The sequence below is a fragment of the Diabrotica virgifera genome, chromosome 8, assembly GCF_917563875.1.
Source record: "Diabrotica virgifera virgifera chromosome 8, PGI_DIABVI_V3a".
In the NCBI taxonomy this organism is placed as follows: Eukaryota; Metazoa; Arthropoda; class Insecta; order Coleoptera; family Chrysomelidae; genus Diabrotica; species Diabrotica virgifera.
Window position 1 is genome coordinate 132,892,515 of NC_065450.1, and position 26,757 is coordinate 132,919,271.

Genomic DNA, 26,757 nt, shown 5'->3' on the forward strand with positions numbered 1-26,757 from the left:
TGTGGTCATTCCATTTTATTCTTCTGTTTTTTACCCAGTTATTAATGTTGTCCACCTTGCATCTCCGTCGTATACATGTACTTCTAGCTCTGTCCCATAGAGTCTTACCATCGATTCTTCGAAGGGTTTTTATCTCCACTGTTTTGAGCAATCTTTTTTCCTGTGTATCGGGTCGTGTTTCTGCCGCGTATGTCATTATTGGTCTGATCACTGTTTTGTAAATTCTGCCTTTCATTTCGTTTCCGATATTTTTATTTCTCCATATTGTGTCAGTCAGGCAACCTGATTAATTAATAATTAATATTTTTTATTATTAATAATTAATTAATAACTAATAATTAATAACAACCAAAAATTAATAAATAAAAAAATGCAGAAAAATTAAATAGAGCTCAGAGAGGATTTCTTGTAAGAATGACGGGAGCATTTGGAACAACTGCAACACAGGCACTCACAGTTTTAACTGGAGTAATGCCAATGCATTTAGAAACACAAAAAAGAGCATGTAATTATTGGCTACAAAAAGAAAAATATGAAAAAATAATACAAATAATAGGATTAGATATAAGAAATAAAAGAGAATTAAAAGAAATAATAAATAGAAAAAGACAAAATGAATGGGAAAATTCAACAAAATCAAGACGTTTATACAATTTTATACCTTCTTCTTCTTCTTCTTCTTTTATATAGGCAGTACTGCCTGTTTTTCTTCAACGGTGCCTTTCATTCTGCCCCTAAGTTGTCATTCCATCTTTTCCTTGGGCGTCCTATACTTCTCCTGCCTAACGGTGACTTGTCCCTGGCTATTCTTACTATCCTTGATTCAGACATCCTGCTTATGTGCTCATTCCACTCTTCTTTTCTGTTCTTTACCCAGGTATTTATATTGTCTACTCCACATATGCGTCTGATTTCCTCACTTCTTACCCTATCCTGTAGTCCTTTTCCAGCAATCCTTCTTAAGATCTTCATTTCGTTGGTTTCCAGATGTCTTCGTGTTTTGCTTGTATCTGGTCTTGTTTCGGCCGTGTAAGTCATAACTGGCCTAATAACTGACATATATTCGGGCCTTTGTTTCCAATCTTAGGTGTTTGTTTTTCCAAATTGTGTCGTTTAGGCATCCGGCCGTTCTACTGGCTTTAATTATTTGGTCTTTTACCTCTTCTTCGATATTGTTGTCGGCTGATAGATTAATTCCCAGATATTTGAAAGTCATTACTTGTTGTATAATTTGATTGTCTAACTCCAATTTGCATCTTATTGGTTCTTTGGCAATTACTAAGCTTTTTGTTTTTTGGACTGATATTTTCATATTCATTTCTTTTGCGTTAATGTTGAACTCGTGCAATAATCTTTGTAGGTCGTCTTCGCACTCTGCTACTAACACGGTGTCATCAGCGTAACAGAGTATTTTTATCTCTCTATTGCCCATTTTGTACCCTCTTTTTTTCTTCACTTGTTTTATTATTGCATCCAATATTATGTTAAACAGTAGAGGGCTTAGTGAATCTCCTTGCCGGATTCCTGTGTTTGTTTCTATGGGTTCTGTTATTATTCCATTGACTTTCATCTCTATTTTATTTCTTACATATATGTTTTCTATCAGTTTTATGATATCCAGTGGTAAATTTTTCTCATATAGAAGGTGTATCACATCTTTTAATTGGATTCTATCAAACGCTTTCTCTAGGTCTATGAAACAGAAAATGGCTGGTTTGTTATATTCTAATGATTTCTCCGCTATTTGCCTTATCACAAAAACTGCATCGTTACATGATCTTCCACTTCTAAATCCTTGTTGTTCATCCGATATATTTATGCACGCCATTATTTTCTCCATAAGTATTTTTGTTGTGAGTTTCAGTATAGTGCTCAGTAAATTTATCCCTCTATAGTTACTGGGGTCTGCCCTATCACCTTTCTTAAATAACGCTATCATTTGAGTGGTTCTCCATTCTTCTGGAATTGCAGTACAATTTTATACCAATATTAGAAAACATTCCAAATTATTTTAATCCAAAACAAGGATTAGTACACTTTTTAACAGGACATGGACCGTACCCAACATACTCGTATTTGGAAAGATTTAACTTAAAAGATGATGCATATTGTGAATGTGGAGAACTAGGTACACCAGAACATATAGTGTTACATTGTGAAAATACTATAGAAAATGAAGAGCATAGAGAAATGAGAAGAAGATTAGAAAGAATTGAAATAAAAGATATATTACAAAATGAAGAATATTTTGGAATATTAAACAATTTAACAGAAATAATATCTAAAAAACAACAAGAAATCTATAATAATAGAAGAAGACAACAAATAATTCAACCCTGATGAAGTTGAGTAAGATAAAGTTAAAATAAATAAAATAAAATATAAATTCAAAAATAGAATATAAATAAAAATAATAATTCAATAAATAATTCATTAAACTAAAAAAAACTACCAACTCTCTTCTGAAAATAGAGGGACTGTCTTTATAACTTAGAAGGGAGTTGATAGTACCAAAAATTTTTTATAAATGTATATTGGTTAAATTTGTTAAATGTAATTAATAGATTATGGCAAATTAATTAGTATATTGTAAAAATAGATTAAGTAGTTTAGTAACAAATATAAAAATATAAAAAAATATCTGTAATCCCATCAGGAAAAAACGACCTGGATTAGTCACTAGAGGCCAGGTCATATGTATAAAAAAAAATAAATAAAAAAAAAGTCAGGCAACCTGCGGCTCTCTTTGCTGTATTCAGTTGATTTTCCACTTCTGTTTCGAGCCTCCGTAGCTATATGGTGTGATGCCTAGATATTTAAACTCCATCACTTGTTCTATTATCTGACACTCCAACTCCAATTTACATCTTATTGGATTTGCTGTTATAACCATGCATTTTGTCTTTTTTGGGAAAATTAAAATGTTAATTTTCTGGTAGTTAATGTTAAATTGGTGCAGTATACGTTGTAAATCATCTTCACTGTGAGAGATTAGTATTGCATCGTCTGCATATCAGACTATTTTAAGTTGTTTTTCTCCAATTTGGTGTTCTTTTTTAGTAGTTCTTACTCTTTTTATTATTTCATCCATTATCAGGTTGAACAATAAAGGACTCAAGGAATCTCCCTGTCTTATCGCATTGCCAGCTTCAATTGGGTCAGTTAGTTCATTTTCTACCTTTACTTTTATTGTGTTGTTTTGGTAGATGTTTTCGATCGTTTTAATTATTTCTAAAGGTACCTCTATTGAATATAACAAATGGATAACGTTCTTTAATTTGACTCTGTCAAATAGTATGCCGGCTTGTTGCAGTGGTGACGCGTGACTTTTTCTGAAGTGTTACCAAAACCAGATGCAAAAAATCTTATTTAAAAAAAATGAAGATATGGCTAAATGTATATATACACTCACCGGCACAAAATTTCGCCACCCAAAATTTTTGATTAAGTTTGACAATCTATAACTTTATTATTTGTACTTCGATTTTAAAGATTCTTGCACGAGTTTGTAGGTACATGTATTGATCTCAATTGCTATTATTCCGGTAACAAAAAATTTTTGCTTAGATGGCATTATACGGGGGTAAACATAAGCGTTGTTTTTTCTCCTAACTTTAAAAAATTCTGTGGAAAAATTTTGTTTCATACTCCTTTTATATTATCCTGGAGGTATCACTAAGGTCTTGTTTTTTGAATTATCTGAATATCTCTTTTCTTGTAAGAGCTGTAATTAAAAACACTGCTTTGACGGTTTATTTAATAAAAAATATCAAACGCACTAAAATTAACAAAACAAAACAAATTTAACAATACAACAAAACAATTCAATAGCGGTTATATCCACCTCTTGCAGCAACAACTGCTCGCAATCTGTTTAGCATCTAATAAAGATGTGTTTTCCTTGCCTGGGGAATTGCCCGATATTCCTCTACCAGGGCCATAACTGTACCAAATTTTCTGGAGGCCTAGGATGACGGCAAATAGCTTTTTTTATTGACATCTCGGCTGCATGCGGGCCATTCTAATCTTATCAATCCAACCTCAATTGTATGAGTCAATCAGTGTTTTTATTTACAAAAAATGGTACAGCTCTAACAAGAAAAAAGATATTCGGATAATTCAAAAAACAAAATGTTGGAGATGCCTCCGGGAAAATATGACAGGACTATGAAACAAAATCAGCTATTCCATTTTTCCACATAATTTTTTAAAATTAGGTACAATGGCATACCTTTCACCCCTGTACAATGACATACAAGCAAAATTTTTTGTTACCGGAATAATGCCAAACAATATGAATACATGTTCCTACAAACTGGTGTAAGAATCTTGAAAATCGGAGCACAAATAATAAAGTTATAAATTGTCAAACTTAATCAAAAATTTTGGGTGGCGGAATTTTGTGCCGGTGAGTGTAGCTTCAATAATATCATTTTGTATATCACTTGAAACTCTCGACAAAACAGATGTTTCTAGATGTTGACAAAATTTTTGATCTTTTTTTGACAATTAATGTTAACAATTCCAGGTAGTGTCACCAATTTTAAATGTGGTAACAGCGCTACTGATACACAGCGCGCTTATGCCGTCGCTTCTTCAAAATTTTCAGTCACTAGCCGGTCCCGAGCGCCAGCGTGGGTATATAACCATTGTAACCAGAAATGAGTCTGGTAACAGAGTATAATAAAGTGCAACTGAGTCACATAAACTCGTCAATATTTCCGTGTCTACGAGTAGTTGGCTATTTACTGAGTTAGGTACTATTACCACATAATATAATAATATATTTCTATTGGTAAAAATATTGGTAAATAGAATTATTCATCGTCATAAAATATTTATTTGCAAGATTTTTAACTGTTACCAATGGTAACAGTGGTTACATGGACGCTTCGCCAGTGGCTTGTTGTATTCTAACTATTTCTCTTGAACTTGCCTTATTATAAATATAGCGATAGTGCATGATCTTCACGACCTAAAACCTTGTTGTTCTTCTGTTAATATTAAAATTTCATTCAGTTTGTTCTTTAATTTTAATGTTGTGTTTAATAAGTTAATTCCTCTGTAATTCAGGGCCGTAACTACGATGTTGGGGGCCCCGGAGCAAATGTGATCTGGGGCCCCCTACCGGGATGTCTGGGGAATGTACCCCCAGAGCAAGGGGGATCCGGAAAAATGTTTGATATTTAATTCCTTGAAAGCGCAATTTCCACCCTATGTGAACATCACACCCTCTTCTTTCTTTTTTTTTTCGAATGTCCTGCATTAACTATAAACTCTAATGATTACAGCTTCATCTGTATCTGACATTGCGGACGGATTATCAACGGATGGGTTCGTTCGCTACAATGTAAATGGTCTTACTTTTTACCGAACGAATAACCAAGCGAACACCTACCAATTCGTTCCTTCGTTCGTGTTCACTTTGATTTAAAAGCACCTTAAGGTGTCTGAAGCTACTGCAGTGTGAGCCAAGCACACTCAGTGAAGCTGGTCAATGTACTGGTGGGACTGATCCTAATGTGCTCATTTTATCGTATGTATACCTTTCTTTTCAATATGTGGTTTTCACGTACCAACATGTGGTCTGGGGTAAATTGATTAAGACAAAGTAGCTGGAACCTGGGGTCCCTATTCCGGTTACATTTTAGTTTTTATTTCGCCAAAATAACTAATTTCCTCAGTCACAATTTATATGTTTGCGAAAAGTCTCGGGGGCCCCAGCTTAGCCCGGGTCCCCCTCTTTCAATGGCATTTTAGGTTTTATTACGCCGAAGTAACTAATTTCCTAAGTAATACTTTAAATTTTTACGTTAAGGTTTCGTGGGCCCCAGCTTAGCTCAGGCCTCAGGGGCCCTGTTCTGTTCCAATTGCATTTTAGTCTAAAAGACTAATTTCCCCAGTGAGAAATTAAAACTATATGGCGGTCTTTTTAAAATTGTGTCATTTGAAAATATTTCGTTGGGATCGGCTTTTAAGCTTATGCTTATCGGAGGGATCGGTGTCGCAGTCTTATGCCTCCTCTACACATCGGCAGACGCGTCCGCGGAAACCTTTTTGACCCGTTCTTGAAAAACCAACAACAACCGCATGCCTTGCAGCAACGTGAAAAATAAACAACAGACCACCAACAGACGACCAAATTACCCCATCTGCACATCTGCGGATGCATACGGGTATGTCATCCACGGACGTGTCTTCTAATATGTAGAGGAGGCACATCGATGTCAAAACAAACCTTCATTTTCTTATGAGATCGCACATACCAAGGATGTGTCACAGTGGCGACGCGTGACTTTTTCTGAAGTGTTACCAAAACCAGATGCAAAAAATTTTATTTAAAAAAATGAAGATATGGCTAAATGTATATATACTGATGTGATCTTGATTATTGATATGAGATAATATTCTTATATGTCACTTAATTTAATCAATGTATTAATACTAATCCAATTAATTAACCAGATCACATATCAATATGTTTTCAATCTCAGGGCGAATTATAAATTAATTTCTTACTTTCGTGGATTCTAAATATTTCTTAATGGTTCCTAATCGGGATAGAAAAGAAAAGAGTAAAAAAAATACACATATGGGTTACAATTATAATCAAAATATTTTTTATTTTATTTAAAAGGCAATCAATGCTTAATATTTGCTATTTCTTATTATTCTTAAAACATAACATTTACAAATGGGAATCTTATTTCCTTTTGGTTTTCAATTGAAAGTTTTTATTAACATTTAACTATTAGGAGTTATTAGGAACAACTCTATTTAAGTTTGATGAAGCTTTTCTGATATTATTGATTATGTTATTCAATTTTTTATGTGGAATTTAATGCGAAAAACCCATACATTCATGTCCAAACAAATGAGACTGACCTTTTCCTGGTGAACTGAAAATGTCCTCACACAAGACCCGTTTCCTGCTATCCTTGGCTGCGATCAAACCTCGTCCTGGCTTCCAGTAGTGTTCTCCTTTGAAAAACTAGCTCGAATAGCTCTCGTTCCTGCTTTTGTCGTGATGCTGTGTTCTACCTTTTTCGAAACTGCTATCAGCTACCGGGACACTCTTGGCTCAAGGAGGTTCTTTTACTCTCGACCTGGCCTACTTCTCGTTCCACGATAGATACTCCACACTCACGGAACTATACCGGCTTTCTCACTCTCCGTACACTACCGTCTACTACTCGACTTCACTTATCGACCGCTCAAAACATTCTGATCTCACTTTGTCATTCATTCACCTACTTTCTAAATATCCCTTCCAGATTCACAAATCAATCTTCCACCACCAACTCTCATTCGCAGTATTCCCCAAAACCAATTTTTAATCTTTCTAAATATGCTTAATGGATTTCAAAAGAAAATATTTAATTCCCATTCTAAACTTACTTTCTATTATTTACAACTTTTAATGACCTATTCTCTCTTTCAAATGAGTCTTATTCAGCATAGGCTAATGATCGAAACCTTCCGCGAAAAACGATAATGAACTATCATCTATTTCACTTAGTTTTATTTAGCATAGGCTAATGATCGACCTTCCGAGAAGAACGATAATGGTACGCGTCATTCACTTTGTTTATCTAAGCACATTGTTCCGAGTTTCGTACGCTTATTCTAATCACTTCTTAAAATTAAATATAACAATTTGTTGTATACAGGTTGTTCTAAATTTATATGCCCGAGGTTGAGAAAATTAAAAATATTTTATATTAAAGTGAATTTTGTTTATAATTATCAAATTTTAATTTTTATATCAAATAGAAATATAACAAATCCCCGCCTTGTATTCGATCAAATTTATCTGCATTTTTAAATAAATTTTCTCGAGGCAAAACCAACTCCCTGTATATTTCCTTACTTTAATCTACGTCTTACACCCCTCTTCTTGTATTACTCTAATTAGTCCCACCTGTAGAGTAATTGTTTCCTTATTTTCAGTGTCCTCATCCTGTGTTAGAGTGTCGGCTATTATGTTGTCTTTCCCTTTTTCCCATATTAATCTTCTGTCTTTTTCCTCAGATTTTTCACATACTTTTATCGTGTATTCTGCATCCTCGTTTTCATATGCCTCCTCTTCAAATGCCACTGTTTCGATCATATCTTTTTCGCTTTCATTTTTTTGCTTTATTTCTTCTTCTCCTGAGCTCGTCTCTTCTTTTGAGGAATCCCAGGTTTCCTTTGTTTCTGATACTCTCAAATTTTCTTCTTCTGGGCTCAACTCTTCTTTTGAGGAGCCACAGGTTTCATTTTCTTTTGTCTTTTTCTGACTTTTTCTCCCTTTTCTTCTTTGTCCTTGCTTCGTTGCCAAATTCATTTCCACTGTTTGTTCTTTACCTGATTCGTCCGTATTTTGTTTCTCCTGTTCCTTGTCCTGTTCTTCTTCTTTTTCTTCTGTTAGATTCATCGTATTATTTTTAAAATCTATCACTACATGTTTTTCTGCCAATTCGTCAACTCCTACTATCATGTCATGTGACATGTTTGGCATTATTACACATTGTAGTGCATACATCTTCTTACCCAGTCGTACCATTACTCGTATGCCTTCATTTATAGTTGCCAATGTCCGTTTGTTTGCGCCCACTAAATTTACCCTAGGTATTTTGTAAATTAAATTTGTTAAGTTAACTTCTTCTATTAGTTTTCTGTTGACCAATGTTATTTCAGATCCAGTGTCTATCATAATTTTAATTGGTTTCTCGTTGATAAATCCATCCACAAATTTTAAATTAACTCCATTTTTCTTTTCGTTGTTTCTTGCCAATTTAATAAACTCCTTGGGGTTACAAAAGATTCCTGTTTGATTTTTGGTTTTTAGTGAGCGCCGTCGTGAAAAAACGCCGGTTGCTCATCGTTGTTTATATTTTCGTCATAATGTCTTTCTCCGTCATATCCATCTGTCTGGGTATTATTTACTTCTCTTCTATTTTCTCTTGGTCTGTCAGATCTGTTTCGGTTTTCTTGATATCCCTGTTCATTTTGTCTACCATTATTTCTGTTTTCTTGATTTGAGCGTGTGGTGTTTCTATTCTGGTATTCTCGATTTCTGTCCTCATTCCATTGCCTATTTCTTTGTTCATAATTTCCTCTTCCGTTGTCTCTATTTTCGTTTTCCCTTCTGGGATTAAAATCTCGTCTTGTATAGTCCCTCCTATTTTGATTTCTATCTCTGTAATCCTGTGTTTCTCGGGGCCTGTAATCTTCTCGCGACCTTCTTGATTTTGTTTCTCTTACACGTAATTCTCTTATTTGTAGGAATTGGCATAAACTATCTATGTCTTTGTAGTTTTGCAATGTGATATGGTCTTCCAGCGTTTCTTCGAAATGTCTTGCAATCAGTTCGACTAATTGTTCCGATGAGTAATTATATTGTAAATGTTTTGCGTTATAGTAAATTTGTAATGCATATGTCCTTTCTGATATACCCATCCTATCATTGTATTTCCCATTTTGCAATTCCTTGTTAATTTCCAATTGTTGGACCTTTCCCCAGAAATAATTCAAAAATTTTTGTTCAAATTGTTGCCAACTGTCAAATTCTTCTTCTTTGCAATCGAACCATAGGCTTGCTTCATTTTTGAGATGGTTTCTGATAGTTTCTTTTGCTGTTTCGAAATTTCCGATGTGCTGTATTTTCTTTTTCAGGCTATTAATGAACGGCACTGGGTGTAATCTTCTTACATCCCCGCCAAACCTTATCTTCACGTCATCTGTGCTATGTATAACCATTTCTCTTCTTTCTCCGACATTTTGTTGCGTCCGGTTTTCGGTGACTTGTTTTTCTATTTCTGTGATTCTTTTTTCCACTTCTTCTCTGTCTACTTGAATAGCATTTTCAAACTTATTTTCCAAATTTTCTAGTTCCTTTTTCTGGCCATTCATTAACTCCTTTATTTTATCTTGAATTTTCATTTCATACTTTTCTATGCGTTCCTCCATTTTCTTGTTGTTCTCTTCTATGGCTTGTTTTGTTTCCTTCTGATTTTCTTGCATTATTCTTTTTGTTTCATCCATTTTTTGATCCAATTTTTGTTGTGTTTCATCCATTTTTCGTTGTGTTTCTTCCTGATTTTTATCCATTGTCCTTTTTGCTTCATCCATTGCTTGTTTTGTTTCTCTTTGATTGTCATCCAGTTTTTGTGACTGGAGTTGCATCAGTTGTAATAGTTTATCTATTCCTGATAATTCTTGCTGTTCTGATGCCATGATTGTCGTGTCTAAAATATCTTCTTGGTCTGAATGTTCTTTTTGTTTTTTGTTGTCCTTGCTTTGGCTTCTTGTCACAGACATTTGTTTTCAAGAAGTATTATCCCCGCCAAATATGAAATTTTACTAGTATGTTACCAAGACGACTTTTTTTTACCCAAATATTATAAATTGTCAATAAATATATCAAATGTAAATATCGTAAAAATAAAATATTAAATCAGTTATGTAAAATTTGTACCTAAAGAGATCTAAAATTTTATGTTATCAAATGTAAGTATCTCACTTTTTACCACAGGCATATAAATTTTCAAATACCGGCTTTACTCTTTCTATCCTTCAAATTTGCCACTAGAAATACTTTACGATGCTTTCCACGTTGGACGACAGTTGATGTGATCTTGATAATTGATATGAGATAATATTCTTATATGTCACTTAATTTAATCAATGTATTAATACTAATCCAATTAATTAACCAGATCACATATCAATATGTTTTCAATCTCAGGGCGAATTATAAATTAATTTCTTACTTTCGTGGATTCTAAATATTTCTTAATGGTTCCTAATCGGGATAGAAAAGAAAAGAGTAAAAAAAAATACACATATGGGTTACAATTATAATTAAAATATTTTTTATTTTATTTAAAAGGCAATCAATGCTTAATATTTGCTATTTCTTATTATTCTTAAAACATAACATTTACAAATGGGAATCTTATTTCCTTTTGGTTTTCAATTGAAAGTTTTTATTAACATTTAACTATTAGGAGTTATTAGGAACAACTCTATTTAAGTTTGATGAAGCTTTTCTGATATTATTGATTATGTTATTCAATTTTTTATGTGGAATTTAATGCGAAAAACCCATACATTCATGTCCAAACAAATGAGACTGACCTTTTCCTGGTGAACTGAAAATGTCCTCACACAAGACCCGTTTCCTGCTATCCTTGGCTGCGATCAAACCTCGTCCTGGCTTCCAGTAGTGTTCTCCTTTGAAAAACTAGCTCGAATAGCTCTCGTTCCTGCTTTTGTCGTGATGCTGTGTTCTACCTTTTTCGAAACTGCTATCAGCTACCGGGACACTCTTGGCTCAAGGAGGTTCTTTTACTCTCGACCTGGCCTACTTCTCGTTCCACGATAGATACTCCACACTCACGGAACTATACCGGCTTTCTCACTCTCCGTACACTACCGTCTACTACTCGACTTCACTTATCGACCGCTCAAAACATTCTGATCTCACTTTGTCATTCATTCACCTACTTTCTAAATATCCCTTCCAGATTCACAAATCAATCTTCCACCACCAACTCTCATTCGCAGTATTCCCCAAAACCAATTTTTAATCTTTCTAAATATGCTTAATGGATTTCAAAAGAAAATATTTAATTCCCATTCTAAACTTACTTTCTATTATTTACAACTTTTAATGACCTATTCTCTCTTTCAAATGAGTCTTATTCAGCATAGGCTAATGATCGAAACCTTCCGCGAAAAACGATAATGAACTATCATCTATTTCACTTAGTTTTATTTAGCATAGGCTAATGATCGACCTTCCAAGAAGAACGATAATGGTACGCGTCATTCACTTTGTTTATCTAAGCACATTGTTCCGAGTTTCGTACGCTTATTCTAATCACTTCTTAAAATTAAATATAACAATTTGTTGTATACAGGTTGTTCTAAATTTATATGCCCGAGGTTGAGAAAATTAAAAATATTTTATATTAAAGTGAATTTTGTTTATAATTATCAAATTTTAATTTTTATATCAAATAGAAATATAACAATACACTCACCGGCACAAAATTTCGCCACCCAAAATTTTTGATTAAGTTTGACAATCTATAACTTTATTATTTGTACTTCGATTTTCAAGATTCTTGCATGAGTTTGTAGGTACATGTATTGATGTCAATTGCTATTATTCCGGTAACAAAAATTTTTTGCTTAGATGGCATTATACGGGGGTGAATGTAAGCGTTGTTTTTTCTCCTAACTTTAAAAAATTCTGTGGAAAAATTGGAGGGCTGATTTTGTTTCATACTCCTTTTGTATTATCCTGGAGGTATCACTAAGGTCTTGTTTTTTGAATTATCTGAATATCTCTTTTCTTGTAAGAACTATAATTAGAAACACTGCTTTGAAGGTTTATTTATTTATAAATATCAAACGCACTAAAATTAACAAAACAAAACAAATTTAACAACAAAACAAAACAATTCAATAGCGGTTATGTCCCCTCTTGCAGCAACGACTGCTCGCAATCTGTTTAGCATCTAATAGAGATGTGTTTTCCTTTCCTGGGGAATAGCCCGATATTCCTCTACCAGGGCCATAACCGTACCAAATTTTCTGGAGGCCTGGGATGACGGCAAATAGCTTTTTTTATTCATCCCATAAATGCTCAATATGATTGAGATCTGGGCTGCATGCGGGCCATTCTAATCTTATCAATCCAACCTAAATTGTGTGAGTCAATCAGTGTTTTTATTTACAAAAAATGGTACAGCTCTTACAAGAAAAAAGATATTCGGATAATTAAAAAAAAAAATGTTTTTGATGCCTCCGGGAAAATATGACAGGACTATGAAACAAAATCAGCTATTCCATTTTTCCACAGATTTTTTTAAAATTAGGAGAAAATGCAATGCTTCCTTTCACCCCTGTACAATGACATGCAAGCAAAATTTTTTGTTACCGGAATAATACCAAACAATATGAATACATGTACCTACAAACCGGTGCAAGAATCTTGAAAATCGGAGCACATATAATAAAGTTATAAATTGTCAAACTTAATCAAAAATTTTGGGTGGCGGAATTTTGTGCCGGTGAGTGTAGCTTCAATAATATCATTTTGTATATCACTTAAAACTCTCGAAAAAACAGATGTTTCTAGATGTTGACAAAATTTTTGATCTTTGTTGGCAATTAATGTTAACAATTCCCTGTAATTGCCTCGATTGTAAGAGTCGTCGCACTCAAAATGACCACGAAACGCTAGTTCTTGTTTGGTCCAAAAACATACAGTATCTATTATAAGTGTGCTAAGGATATACCTATCTATTTTTTTAACAAACTCATTATGTTTAGCAATATTTGCTTTAAAAGCTTGGTTAAGAGAACTTTTGATTTTTGTTTTGCCAAACTGAATCAAATTGGATATACATCTTACATGTAGGTAACGGAGAAATTTCATGTCTCCTTTTTAAAAATCTAACACTATTTAAATCGTGAACCTGGTCCACCCATTTTTCTGTAGAAACCAGAAGACATGGCCAATAATACAGTATATTTTTCTTGCAACCATAATATAACCAAAGATTTTCACTGTACCAACTAAATTTAAAATATCGAACTACTTTTGTTGATTCCTTTTTTAAATTGTTTAAAATAGGTCTTTCATTTTTAATCTCATTTTTTTCTTCAAAATTATACAAGGAGAATTACTTTTCAAGTAGTTGATCGATTATTAAGAAGCGACACTCATCCATGGTTAACTGCACGCACACTTTTTATAGGTACTGTCACCAATTTTAAATATGGTAACAGCGCTACTGATACACAGCGCGCTTATGCCGTCGTTTCTTCAAAATTTTCAGTCACTAGCCGGTCCCGAGCGCCAGCGTGGGTATATAACCATTGTAACCAGAAACGAGTCTGGTAACAGAGTATAATAAAGTGCAACTGAGTCACACAAACTCGCCAATATTTTTGTGTCTACGAGTAGTTGGCTATTTACTGAGTTAGATACTATTACCACATAATATAACAATATATTTCTATTGGTAAAAAATATTGGTAAATAGAATTATTCATCGTCATAAAATATTTATTTGCAAGATTTTTAACTGTTACCAATGGTAACAGTGGTTACATGGACGCTTCGCCAGTGATGTGTCATACGTTCACACTCGCGACCTATCATCGAGGTTTACAGCGATGTCGATGCCCTAACAAAATAGTTTGTTTTACATAGCGATCGAGCTGCTGATCGCGCGGTAAATAAAAGTTTATTCGTGGTTTTTAAACCACGTAACGTTCGCCGGAGATACGGCTGGTGTATTTACTCATTTCTTGTTGTAATCAGGTTGCGATCAGTTTTGGTTATATGGAAACCGCAAAGAACACTGAAAGGAAGGTATGTTCAGGGCTGCTTTATCCATTAGGCAATATAGGCAGTTGCCTAGGGCGGCAAATTATGAGAGGGCGGCAAAAGCAAAAATACACAAAAATGCACAAAAATGGTACATGTTGAAGGGCGGCTACTAGAGAATTGCCTAGGGCGGCTACAAAGGATTGCCTAGGGCGGCAATTGACTTAAACGCGGCCCTGGGTACGTTTGGTATGTTCTGCCCGTCATCGATGTAAACCTCGACCGCGATCGCGACCTACACCGCGCTCATCCATATATCTTCGGCATGTTCGTATCCTTAGGATACTTGATCTCCATTCTTGTGGTATTCTGTTTTGTTCTATTATTTTTTGAATCAGTTTTATTAGTTGTTTAGTCAGATCTTATCCTCCGTACTTTAGGAGTTCGTTCGATATTGGGTCCTCTTCTGGAGATTTCCTATTTTTTAATTTTCTTAATGCTTCCTTTACCTCACCCTCCTCGATATGTTTATGTATTTCTTCGTTTGTCGGATTTTCAGGTGTTGGCGGTTCAATATATTCGCCTTTAGCAAATAGAGATCGGAAGTATTCTGTCCGTGTTTCCTTTTGAATGTGTTTCGTTTTTATTTATTCGTTCATCTTCTTTCTTTGTCCTCTGATCATTCTTCAAACTTCTTTTAGTGTTCCGTAGAGATAGTGTAGATAAATAGAAAGGGTTGATAATTACAAATACCTATTAGGAACCTGGATTTCAGACAATAACGATCAAACAATAAAAATAAGGGCCAGGATAAAAATAGCAAGAAACGCGATTGTAAAAATAAAAACAATTATTACCCCAGGCTGTGGGTGAAAAATCGTGATATAATTCAGGAATTTTTGAAACCTATCAGGTGTTTTAAAGGACGATGCCAGGAATAACTTCTACTAAAATGTGACCAAAAATATTGTGAGCTTTTTTTTTAATTGCGATTTTCATTTGTTAAATTTGCAATTTTTAAAGATTTCTAATTTTGCAGCTTAGGATATTGATTTTAGAGAAAAACTTTTTGATAGAAAGTTGTAGTAAATTAAAAAACCTACAATTTGAGCTATGGTAGGTTTAATTTCGTTTATTGGTTATTGCAAAACAGCATGCGAAAGGTCTAAAATGGCCGTTTTTTACAATTGCGTTATTTATTGTACAAATAATTTTTTTATTTTTTTAAAGCTTTAAAATGACGATCTTTCAATCCCAAACATAAAAAAAATTGCAAGGCCGGATTAACGAATTTGTTGCTTAGATATTATAAATTGTTTATCCCAAGAGGTCAAATGTCGAAGGCTATAACTTTTTGAAGAAAAATCGTAGAGTTGTTGTAACATCCAATCTCCTTCTAAAGAGTTATATTTTCATATTCTGATATAAATAAATGCGTAAAACATTTTTAAACCTCTAATTTTTGGGTTTGAAAATAAGGGGGCAAATTTCGTTATAAACATTTAGAGCTGAAGCGGCCCAGTACATCCTATGAGTTTTAACGTACAGATTATTGTTGCTGAAGAGGAAAAGAAGATTTATAAAAAAAATAAAAAATTTCTACGGCCAGCTGAAGCAGAGCTAAATGTTGGGTTAGAAAATAAGGGAGCAAATTTCGTTATAAACATTTAGAGCTGAAGCGGCCCTGTACATCCTATGAGTTTCTAACTTACAGATTATTATTGCTAAAGACGAAACGAAGATTTATAAAAAAATAAAAATAATTTACAATCAACTGAAGCCGAGATAATTGTTTATTTTTTCTTAAATCGTAGTGCCTTTATTTATAACAATTAAGAAATTATTTTACAGTCATTGACTAAAGAAAGACTTATATTATCTTAAAATAAAAATTATTATAAACTATAATTACATTTAATTATTAAAAATTATTTTTAAAATCGGTGCTTTTGCGAGCGGCCGAATTTTGCAAATCCCCCGGCTTGCTTCAAAATCCGCGCGCTCGGAAAATTTTTACGTAACTTGTATTAAATATTACCATATACAGTGTATTTACCACTGTATTGGTTTTTCTTGATAAACTTTTATATGTGAAATCTCATTTCTGAAGAAATAATATTACAAAAATGATACATATATGAAATATATAACTATATTTTTAATTTTTTCATTGTTATATAAATATAATAATAATAATAATAATAATAATGTTACTTCTTTTTATACAATATAAAACTTTTTCTTCTTGAGTGACTATCCGTTTTGAATGTTGGCGACCATCATGGCAATTTGGCAAACCCCATTTGGAAACTGAGAACCAGGAAGGCGAAGGATTAACTTGCTAGAAAATTTACGTACGTCGTTCAACACAACAACTACAAATCTTTTTAGAGCAGCAGTACCGATTTAGTGTGCAAGTACAGATTGCCATGATGGTCGCCAACATCCAAAACGGATAGTCACTACAAAAAGAAAAAGTTTCATATTGTATAATAAGAAGTAACATTATTATTATTATATTTATATAACAATGAAAAAATTAAAAATATAGTTATATATTTCATATATGTATCATTTTTGTAATATTATTTCTTCAGAAATGAGATTTCACATATAAAAGTTTATCAGGAAAAACAAATACAGTGGTAAATATACTGTATATTATAATGGTAATATTATTAAATTGTTTTCGGTCAAAATTCAATACAAGTTACGTAAAAATTTTCCGAGCGCGCAGATTTGAAGCGAGCCGGGCGATTTGCAAAATTCGGACGCTCGCAAAAGCACCGATTTTAAAAATAATTTTTAATAATTAAATGTAACTATATTATATAATTATTTTCAATTTAAGATAATATAAGTCTTTCTTTGGTTAATGACTGTAAAATAATTTCTTAATTGTTGTAAATAAAGGCACTACGATTTAAGAAAAAGAAACAATTATCTCGGCTTCAGTTGGTTGTAGAAAATTTTTATTTTTTTATAAATCTTCGTTTCGTCTTCAGCAACAATAATCTGTAAGTTAGAAACTCATAGGATGTACAGGGCCGCTTCAGCTCTAAATGTTTATAACGAAAAGTGCCCCCTTATTTTCAAGCCCAACATTTAGCTCGGCTTCAGTTGGTCGTAGAAATTTTTTATTTGTTTTATAAATCTTCGTTTTTTTTTAGCAACAATAATCTGTAAGTTAAAAACTCATAGGATGTACAGGGCCGCTTCAGCTCTAAATGTTTATAACGAAATTTGCCCCCTTATTTTCAAACCCAAAAATTAGAAGTTTAAAAATGTTTTACGCATTTATTTACATCAGAATATAAAAATATAACTCTTTAGAACGAGATTGGATGTTTCACCAACTCTCTACGATTTTTTTTTCAAAAAGTTATAGCCTTCGACATTTGACCAATTGGGATAAACAATTTATAATATCTAAGCAACAAATTCGTTAATCCGGCCTTACAATTTTTTTATGTTTGGAATTGAAAGATTTTCTTTTTAAAGCTTTAAAAAATAAAAAAAAATTATTTGTACAATAAATAACGCAATTGTAAAAAACGGCCATTTTGTACCTTTCGCAGGCTGTGTTGCAATAACCAATAAACGAAATTAAACCTACCATAGCTCAAATTGTAGGTTTTTTAATTTACTACAACTTTCTATTAAAAAGTTTTTCCCTAAAATCAATATCCTAAGCTGCAAAATTAAAAATCTTTAAAAATTGCAAATTTAACAAATGAAAATCGCAATAACAAAAAAAGCTTACAATATTTTTGGTCACATTTTAGTAAAAGTTATTCCTGGCATCGTCCTTTACAACACCTGATAGGTTTCAAAAATTCCTGAATTATATCCTGAATTCGACCTATTTTTGACCCACAGCCTGGAGTATATCTGCAACAAAGACCTTCGATTAGAACTGAGAGTAAGAGCTTTGAGACAATAATACATGTTCTCAATACTGCAATATGTATGTACTTGAAAGCTGAACGTTGAAGCAAAAATACGTAAAGAAGATACAGTCTTGTAGTGGTGTTATGTTACAATGTGGTGTTATGTTAAAACAAAGATGCTTAGAATAGCATGGACATAGAAGAAAACGAACACGGAAATATTGCGAGAAATGGGCAACGAATACGAAATAATAAAAACAATAAAAATAAAATTATCTAAAACTAAACCTAACAATGAACAAGAAAGAACAAAGAATTGTATTTATAAAATACCTTGTGAATGCGAACAATTTTATATAGGTGAAACATCAAGACCACTAAACGTTAGAATAAGTGAACATCAGTCTTATATAAAAAATAGAGAATTTGATAGATCTCAAATATGTCAATACGCATGGGATAATGAACATAGAGTTCAATGGAGATATTCAAGTATAGTCCTGAAAGAAACAGATAGTAAAAAGAGAAAAATCAAAGAAGCGGCTCTAATTATGCTAAACGAAACCAATTGTGTCGCAAATTCCTCGGTGGAATGCAGTAGGATGTGGATACCCATACTGAAAGAGGAAGTCAATAGAAAGAAAATACCACAATTAGTAAGTCAATAGTCAAGCTAGTACATATTTTATATTTTAGTATTACTTATATTATTATATCCATGGATTATTAATATTATTTATAATTTAAACAAAATTATAGTAAAGTCAGAATTTGGTATTAATTTTGAGAGTAAATTAAATGTAAGACCAAATACTTACGATGTCGGGATAGTATCACGAGGTTTTTCCTGGTTTTCCCTCGTGATTTACTATGAGATCTCTAACGCGAGAATTTTAATGTCACCGTGGCATGTAGTTGTCTTTTTAAAGACAGATCGCATGCTATGATTTTTTGTGACGGATATTCTTGAGTTAGGGTTGATTTCATGTAATCGAATGAACTATCTTCCAGTAAAGTCGTCCCAGGAACGCAACTCATAAATATTAGCAATATCATTTTAAAGTCTTCTACTTTAAAATGTATCATATGTGTCTGAATTGCCGATATAGATGAGTCAGATTAAATGAATTATTTGAAGAATTGTTTTACTAAGCAACAACATTTTTGTTTATATTAGTAGTATTTTGTATTTTGACAACGGCACCCGATTTGGGCGTCAAAACATTTAGACCAGTAAGGATCTGCGAAAAAACATCTATTTTTGGATGTGAGAGGTGGCATTCGGGTTTTTGCAGATAAAGTTAGGTGGCAAATTCAGTAATAATAATTGACTTATGCTCCTTCTCAAATATGCCCGTAACATTAATAAAAAAATTAAAATATTTAAAAATTTCGAAAAACATCGATTTTTTCTGCTTTCTTTGCTTATAACTTTAAAATGATTCGTTTTGGAACAAAGTCGTAGAGAAATAAAATAAAGATAATTGAATTTTGTATGATATACGACTGGTAAAAAATGTCTTAAGGTATTACCTTTTCTGCAATATAGCAATAAATACAAAATAAGGGGGCAAAATAAGTCTGTTATTATTCAGTATTTTTTAACCACTTTGGTGGCACTTAGAACCTTAGTGATTCGCTTAGGAAATTCTTTGTAACATACTTAAATTGTGTACCAAATTTCATTAAAATCGGCCTAATAAATTTTGCATAATAAATTTGCAATCTAAATGTTTTTTAAAAAGTTCATACGTCAAATAAACGTCAAACTTACTAGTCAAGTTTTAAGAGTTGCTCCGAAAAATTATTATTTTTTATCGATTTTCGATAGGAAATAAAGTATTTCCATTAACGTTTTGGTATTCACAGAGTGCAGATCGTTAGATAATAGCGGATTAACACGAGTTTTTAACATATTTGAAATGTTATAGTGGAAAGTACCATGATTTGACTGCTGACTGGAAGTTAGGTGAATATTATTTGATTTACCAATTATTTGAGAAATTATTAAGCCTATCACTGAGTTATATATATATATATATATATATATATATATATATATATATATATATATAATCGATAACCCTTCTACCCTAAGGTGTTGGGCATAAAGTCTAAAATAAAGTCTGTTTTTATGCTTCGTACACAAACTTCCTCCAATCCTTCTTATTTCTTGCCATTTTCTTCGCTTGTTCTTTAGTGACTCCTCTTTTGTCTAGGATGGCAGCGATTTCATCGTCCCAGGTCTTCATGGGCCTGTCCCTCGGTCTTTTCAGGTTTCTTCTCGCTTCCCAAACTTGTTTTACTGGCCTTCCTTTATCCATCCTAACCATGTGGCCGTACCATCTTAACTGGACTGCTTCGATTTTCTTCTCTATTGGTTGGACTTTAAGGCGTTCTCTTATTTCCTCATTCCGTATCCTGTCCATCCTGGTCACACCTAGTACTCTTCTTAAATACTTCATTTCCATGCTTTGCAGTTTCTTCTTTAGTCTGGTGGTGAGCGTCCAGCTTTCACATCCAAATGTTAGGATAGGTACGAAAACTGTGTTGTAGATTGTTATCTTGGCTTTTTGGGATACTTCTTTTTTCGATAGAAATGTGCTCTTAATTGCATGGTATATGCGCTTGCTATTCTGTTGTTTATCTCAGTATCGTGTGCACCCCTACTCTCTATTTGAACTCCCAGGTATTTGAAAGTTTCAACTTGTTCTAGGGTGTCGTTATTGATTTTAATTTTTGTACGTTTATCTGTTTTCCCACATATCATGACCTTAGTTTTACTTTCGTTAATCCTCAGATTACGTTTTTCAAGTTTATCCCTCCATATTTGGAGGTTTCTCTGTAGTGCGGCCTCATCTCTTCCAAACACAACGAGATCATCTGCAAATGCACATTCTGCTATCTGTATCATTTCGAGATTTCTATGTCCAACATATATTTTCGATGTTTCTTCTCTGGTTTCCTTCATTACATCATCTAGAACAATATTGAACAAGATGGGGCCTAGTACACCTCCTTGTCTTAATCCATCATTAACTATAAACTCGTCCGATTCCATATTATCTGTTCTTACTCTATTTCTTGTGTTTTTGTATAGGCTCATAATAGCTTTTCTGAGTTTAGTGTCTACTTCCCTGTTCATTAGGCTTTTGTCGATTTCTATCCTTGGTGTTCTGTCAAATGCTTTTTCTAGATCTATAAAAGCTTGGTGTAGTTCTGTGCTTGTATTTCGCGTATTTTGTATTAGCTGCTTGAGTGTGAAAATATGGTCATGAATGCTTCTTCCCTTCCTGAATCCGCTTTGTGACTGTTCCAGTTTGTGGTCCACTTCTTGTAATAATTTTTTCTCTAGTACTCGTTCGTAGACTTTGGAAGGAATACTCAGGAGGGTTATACCTCTATAATTACTGCAGTCTCGTCTGTCTCCTTTTTTGAAAATGGGTAAAATAATCCCCACTTCCCAGTCTTTTGGGACCTTACTCTCATTCCATGCTTTATTGCAAACTTTTCTGAGCATTTCATTTCCATTTTCTCCCATATTTTTTAGCATTTCCGCGGATATCTTATCATAGCCAGCTGCCTTTCCTCTTTTAAGCTTACATATTATTTCTTTTATTTCATCTGTTGTTATTTCGGTTTGATTTTGGTTTTCAAGTGCATTTTCTTCGGTGTTATCTGATTTATTATTGGAGTCTTCTTGGGTCAAGAGGTTTTCAAAATATTCTCTCCATCTGTTTATGATTCTTTCGTTCTCGCAGAGAATGTGGCCATTTTCATTTTTAATTTGTTTTGGTGTTTGTTGTACCTTCTCTGCTCTTAGACTTCTCAGGGTTTTGTAAAATAATTTTTGATTAGTGTGGTAGTCTTTCTCCATTTTATTGCCAAAGTCCTCCCAGCTCTTCTTTTTCGCTTCCATAACCATGTCTTTTACTTTTGCCCTCTGCTGTTTATATTTTTGATAGCTTTCTGGGCTCTGCTTCCCTAGGTATTTCTTCCACGCTAACTTTTTTAATTTGACCTCTTCTTTTATTTCATTACTCCACCAATTTGTGCACTTCTTGTTTTTATTAATTATAGTCATTCCGCAGACTTGCTTGCCTCCATCTAGGAGTGCTTCTTTAAGTTTTTGCCAAGTTTCTTCTAAGTCATAGTTCTGGTTTAAATGCTTTTGAAGACTATTGTTTACATAGTTTTTGTATTTCTGTGCTATTTTCTTATCTGTTAGCTTATATGACTTAATAGCTGCGTTTGTGAGATTTTTTGGGGTTTTGTCTCTTTTTTTCAGTTTCCTTTGAGTTAGTTTTTGTTCGTTTCCTATACTTGTTCGGGACACTACCAAGTAATGGTCGCTATATATTTCTGCTCCCCTTCGCACTCTGACATCTTTAATATATTGTCTTAGAGATCTGTTCACCAATACATAATCAATAATAGATCTTTCTCCTCTGCTTTTAACTTCTCTGGTGAATTTATGCACATCTTTATGCTGAAAAAACGAATTCATTATTAAAAGATCATTCTCTCTGCAAAAGTCTATAATACGTTCTCCATTATTATTTCTTGTTAGTTCTCCATATTGCCCTAGTACATCCGAGGAGTCGTTGTCTTTTATGCCTACTCTACCATTAAGATCTCCCATTACTATTGTGTTCCCTTCTGCGCTGTCTATAATCTCTGTCGCCTTTTCCCAAAAAATGTCCTTGGTCTTCGCTCTTTCGGTATCATTTGGTCCGTATATGACAAATATGTTAAGTAGCTTCTTCTCATCGGTTGTCATCCTTATTTTCAGGATCCTTTCGGTGATACATTCCCAATCCTTAATGCTGCTAGTCAAGTTTTTATTAATTAAACAACCAACCCCTTCACTTGCTCTTTCTAATTGCGATACTCCGCTGAGGATTAAAAAATGGCCATTTTCCAGAAACTGTGTGCTCTTGCCCTTTATTTTTGTCTCTGCTATACCTAGTATGTCTATTCGAGCCTTATCAAATTCTTCTGCAAGTTCTGTCTCCTTACCGTTGAGACCTCTTACGTTCCAAGTTCCTATTGTCCATCCTTCGGGTAATTTGGTCTTTTCAGTTGCAGTTGTTTCTATACTTTTGATCTTGTTGTTTGCAGCTGTTCTGTGTATTTGTAAGCATTTCTCATCATTCTTACAGTTTAAGTTTCTATCCTGATCGTTGCATATTGCTTTATTTCTACTCGTGTCCTTGTTCATTGCCTGTTCTATTATCGTTTGTCCATTGGCGCTTTTTATTAGTTTTTTGATTTTTCTATCTTATCTTCTTTATTATTCCATTTCCATTCTTCATTATTTACCCAGAGTTTATTTGTACCAATTTTTACCTCATTACCTTTATCTCTCTCTTCTCGTGCGATCATCCGGACAGTTTTTTGTATTTCTCTTTCTCTCATTGTGGTGTCATTGTTGATATATATTTTTTCTTCCTTGTAATTTTTTAGCTTGTACTTATTCTTCATGACTTTGATTTTGTCTTCCTGGTCTTCTAGTTCAATCAGACAGGTTTTTGTTCCCAACTTGTATGCATTTTTTATTTTGACCTCAATTTCCATATGTCCTTTGAACAAATTCAGCATCGCCTCTTTTATTGCTCCTTGTTCATAGGTGTCTATTGTTAATCCATTCATTACTACGTTGTTCTTCCTCCGTTGTTTTTCCATAAATTCCATATTTTCCTTTATTTCTTTCAATTCCTCTTTGATTTCCTTGTTTTCTTGTTTAAGGTGTTTGTTCTCGTTCTTCAACTTTCGGTTATCTTCAATGAGCTGTTCTATTGCTTCTTTACTGCTCTTTTGGTCTTTCTTTATCTCTGTAACATCGTTTGACAATTTACTCATCATTTCGATTATGGTATCTAGTTTTGATTCGTACTTTTTTTGTGGTGAATTCGTTGAAAGCTTTCTGCTCTTCGCGTGCTCTTCTCTTTCCTCATTTTCGTTGTCCCCCTCTCTCATTTTTCTTTTTGTACCTTCGTCCGTTGTCGAGCTATCACTCTCATAACCTTTTCCTTTCTCCAAAAACTTTTTCATTATTATTATTCGGCGCCAAGCACTGCTTTCCACCTCAAAAGTGCGGAGGAAGCAGTGCCTACCGTTTATTTACTTTGTTACAATTAAATTAAAATTGAATTAAAAATTAAAATATTGTCACCTGGGATATTTTGCTCACAGTGGCAACGTCGCAAATAAATCGGCCGAGACTTCGCTCTCTCGTTTGTCTGTTATCGCTCTTATCTGTTAACCTTATGGATTTGTTTTGGTTAATTTTGTATAGTTTTTTAGCCGACTCACCTTTTAGAATCCCAATTTTTTGCACTACTGATTAGTTTTTGACTTGGTTTTGCACTCCTTATACTTTGGTTATTTGTTTCTCGTTGAAATTCCCGATAAATCGGGTTAATTGCAGCCGAAAAATAACAAGGTATTTGTCTACTCGCTATCACTGAGTTACAGACTGTAATCAGCTTAAATTTACCAGTTACAGACTGAGCTTAAATTTACCTTTTTTTTTTTAATATAACTAGTTGTTTGTGGTTTTGGTAACCAGGATCACAGCAACATGTCAAACCCAACTTCAAACTCACCTCACACACAAATTTCCGACCCATCAACTTCTATTATACAATCCAATATCGATAATTCAAATAATACTTCTGTTCCCAAATCTTATGCAGCTGCTACCTCTACAAAACCGCTTCCCTTGCCTCCATTGTCTGTGCCTTCTCGAGACCAAGCGATCCTCATGCCTTCTCTGCCCAATACTGTACTATTTGATTATATTAAAGCTGTCGGTACAATTGTTAAACCCAAAAACGTACACTTCGCATCTAGAATCTCCCATGGTCGTATATGTATTTACCTGTCTTCTTCATTGCAAGTTGATAGTCTTCTTAGTACTCATCAAAATATTTCAGTTAATTCAACAGTTATTCCAATACGCAGACTGGTTTCACCTACCAAAAGGTTATTAATTTCTAATGTATGTCCGTCCATTCCTCACGCCTTAATTGAAAAAGCGCTTCAGGATCTAGGGTTAACACTTACCTCTCCTATTTCTTACGTTAAATGTGGATCACCTGATGATGAATACGCCCATGTTTTAAGTTTCCGACGCATAACTTATATCTTACCTAGCAGTGATGATTTTTCTCTGCAAACATCGACTACCGTTATTTTTGATAACTTAATTCACAGAATATTTATATCAACCGATAAACTAGAATGCTTTCTTTGCAAACAAGTTGGACACAATGCAGAGTCATGTCCCAATATTCAAGACAGTTCTGCTTCCCTTGAGCCCCCTCCGATACCAATTAACTCATCAGATATTGAACAACCATCACATGCCATTTTAACTACTTGTAACACCCTTCCGAATGTTTCTAACTTATCTTCCGAACAAATACCTTCACCTTCCTCCTATCTTGAGCTAAGTAATCAAAAAATTGGCGAAAAAAGACCACGTTCTACTGACAGTAACTTTGTTTCACCTCAACTCCTATCACCCACTTCTACTTCACCTCCAATTCCTAACTCAATACTTCCACCTGAGACCTCATCAACTTCTATACAAAAACCTGCCAAAAAGAAAGCAAAAAAATCCAAATCAACTGATCATGACTCTTACAAAATTAACCAAGAATCTCTCTCTATTATTATTAAACTATATGAAGATAACCCAGAATCCTTTTCACTTAATGTAACCCAACTTAGTGCATTTCTTGAAAACTCCTTTGGCACCAACGACCCTCTTTCTGAAGCCATTAAATTTACCACTGATGTACCGTCCTTAATGAAAGACCTCGTCCTAATCCATAACAATGTCAAAGAAAGATCTTTAAAAAATCGTATAACTCGCCTTGTGAAGAAAAAAAAGCAACAACTCTATTCCGATCAACTTGATTTCACTGAACTGCTCAATGACGATGGTAACACAACTGACTCCTCCATTCCTTCTCAAAATTAGTTACATTCAGTGTGATACAATGGAATTGCGATGGATTTTATCCTCGCCTAGAAAGAATTCAAAAGATTATTTCCTCTCATAACCCCGACATATTTTGTCTCCAGGAAACAAATTTTAAAACCGACCATCAAGGCAAACTTAAAAACTTTGAAGGATATCATCATATTCGCACAAACTGTAAAAGAGCTAGCGGTGGTACCTCAATATTTGTATCTAATGATTTAAAGTCCTCCCTCCTGCCTTTAACTACAAATTTAGAAGCAGTGGCGGTTACTGCTTGGTGTCCAAACAAAATTACTATTTGCAGCATTTACATTCCTCCTGACCATCCCCTCAACGAAGAAGAGTTAGTCGACTTAATATTTCAACTTCCCCATCCGTACCTTCTTGTTGGTGACTTTAATGCCCATAACAGAATTTGGGGCTCACCCCATACTTTTGGTAAAGGCAAAGTTATAGAAAACGTTCTAAATTGTTCAGATACCTTTCTGTTAAATACTGGATCCAAAACCCACTTTAATATTTCATCAGGTTCATTCTCAGCCATT

The 26,757-nt window shown here is 33.7% G+C and overlaps 1 protein-coding gene across 1 annotated transcript in view; it reads left to right on the forward strand.

Moving 5' to 3' along the window:
• The window catches only part of LOC126889477 (alpha-1,3-mannosyl-glycoprotein 4-beta-N-acetylglucosaminyltransferase B), a 359,292-nt gene that overhangs the window by 312,984 nt on the left and 19,551 nt on the right, over nucleotides 1-26,757 (forward strand). The window lies entirely within an intron of this gene.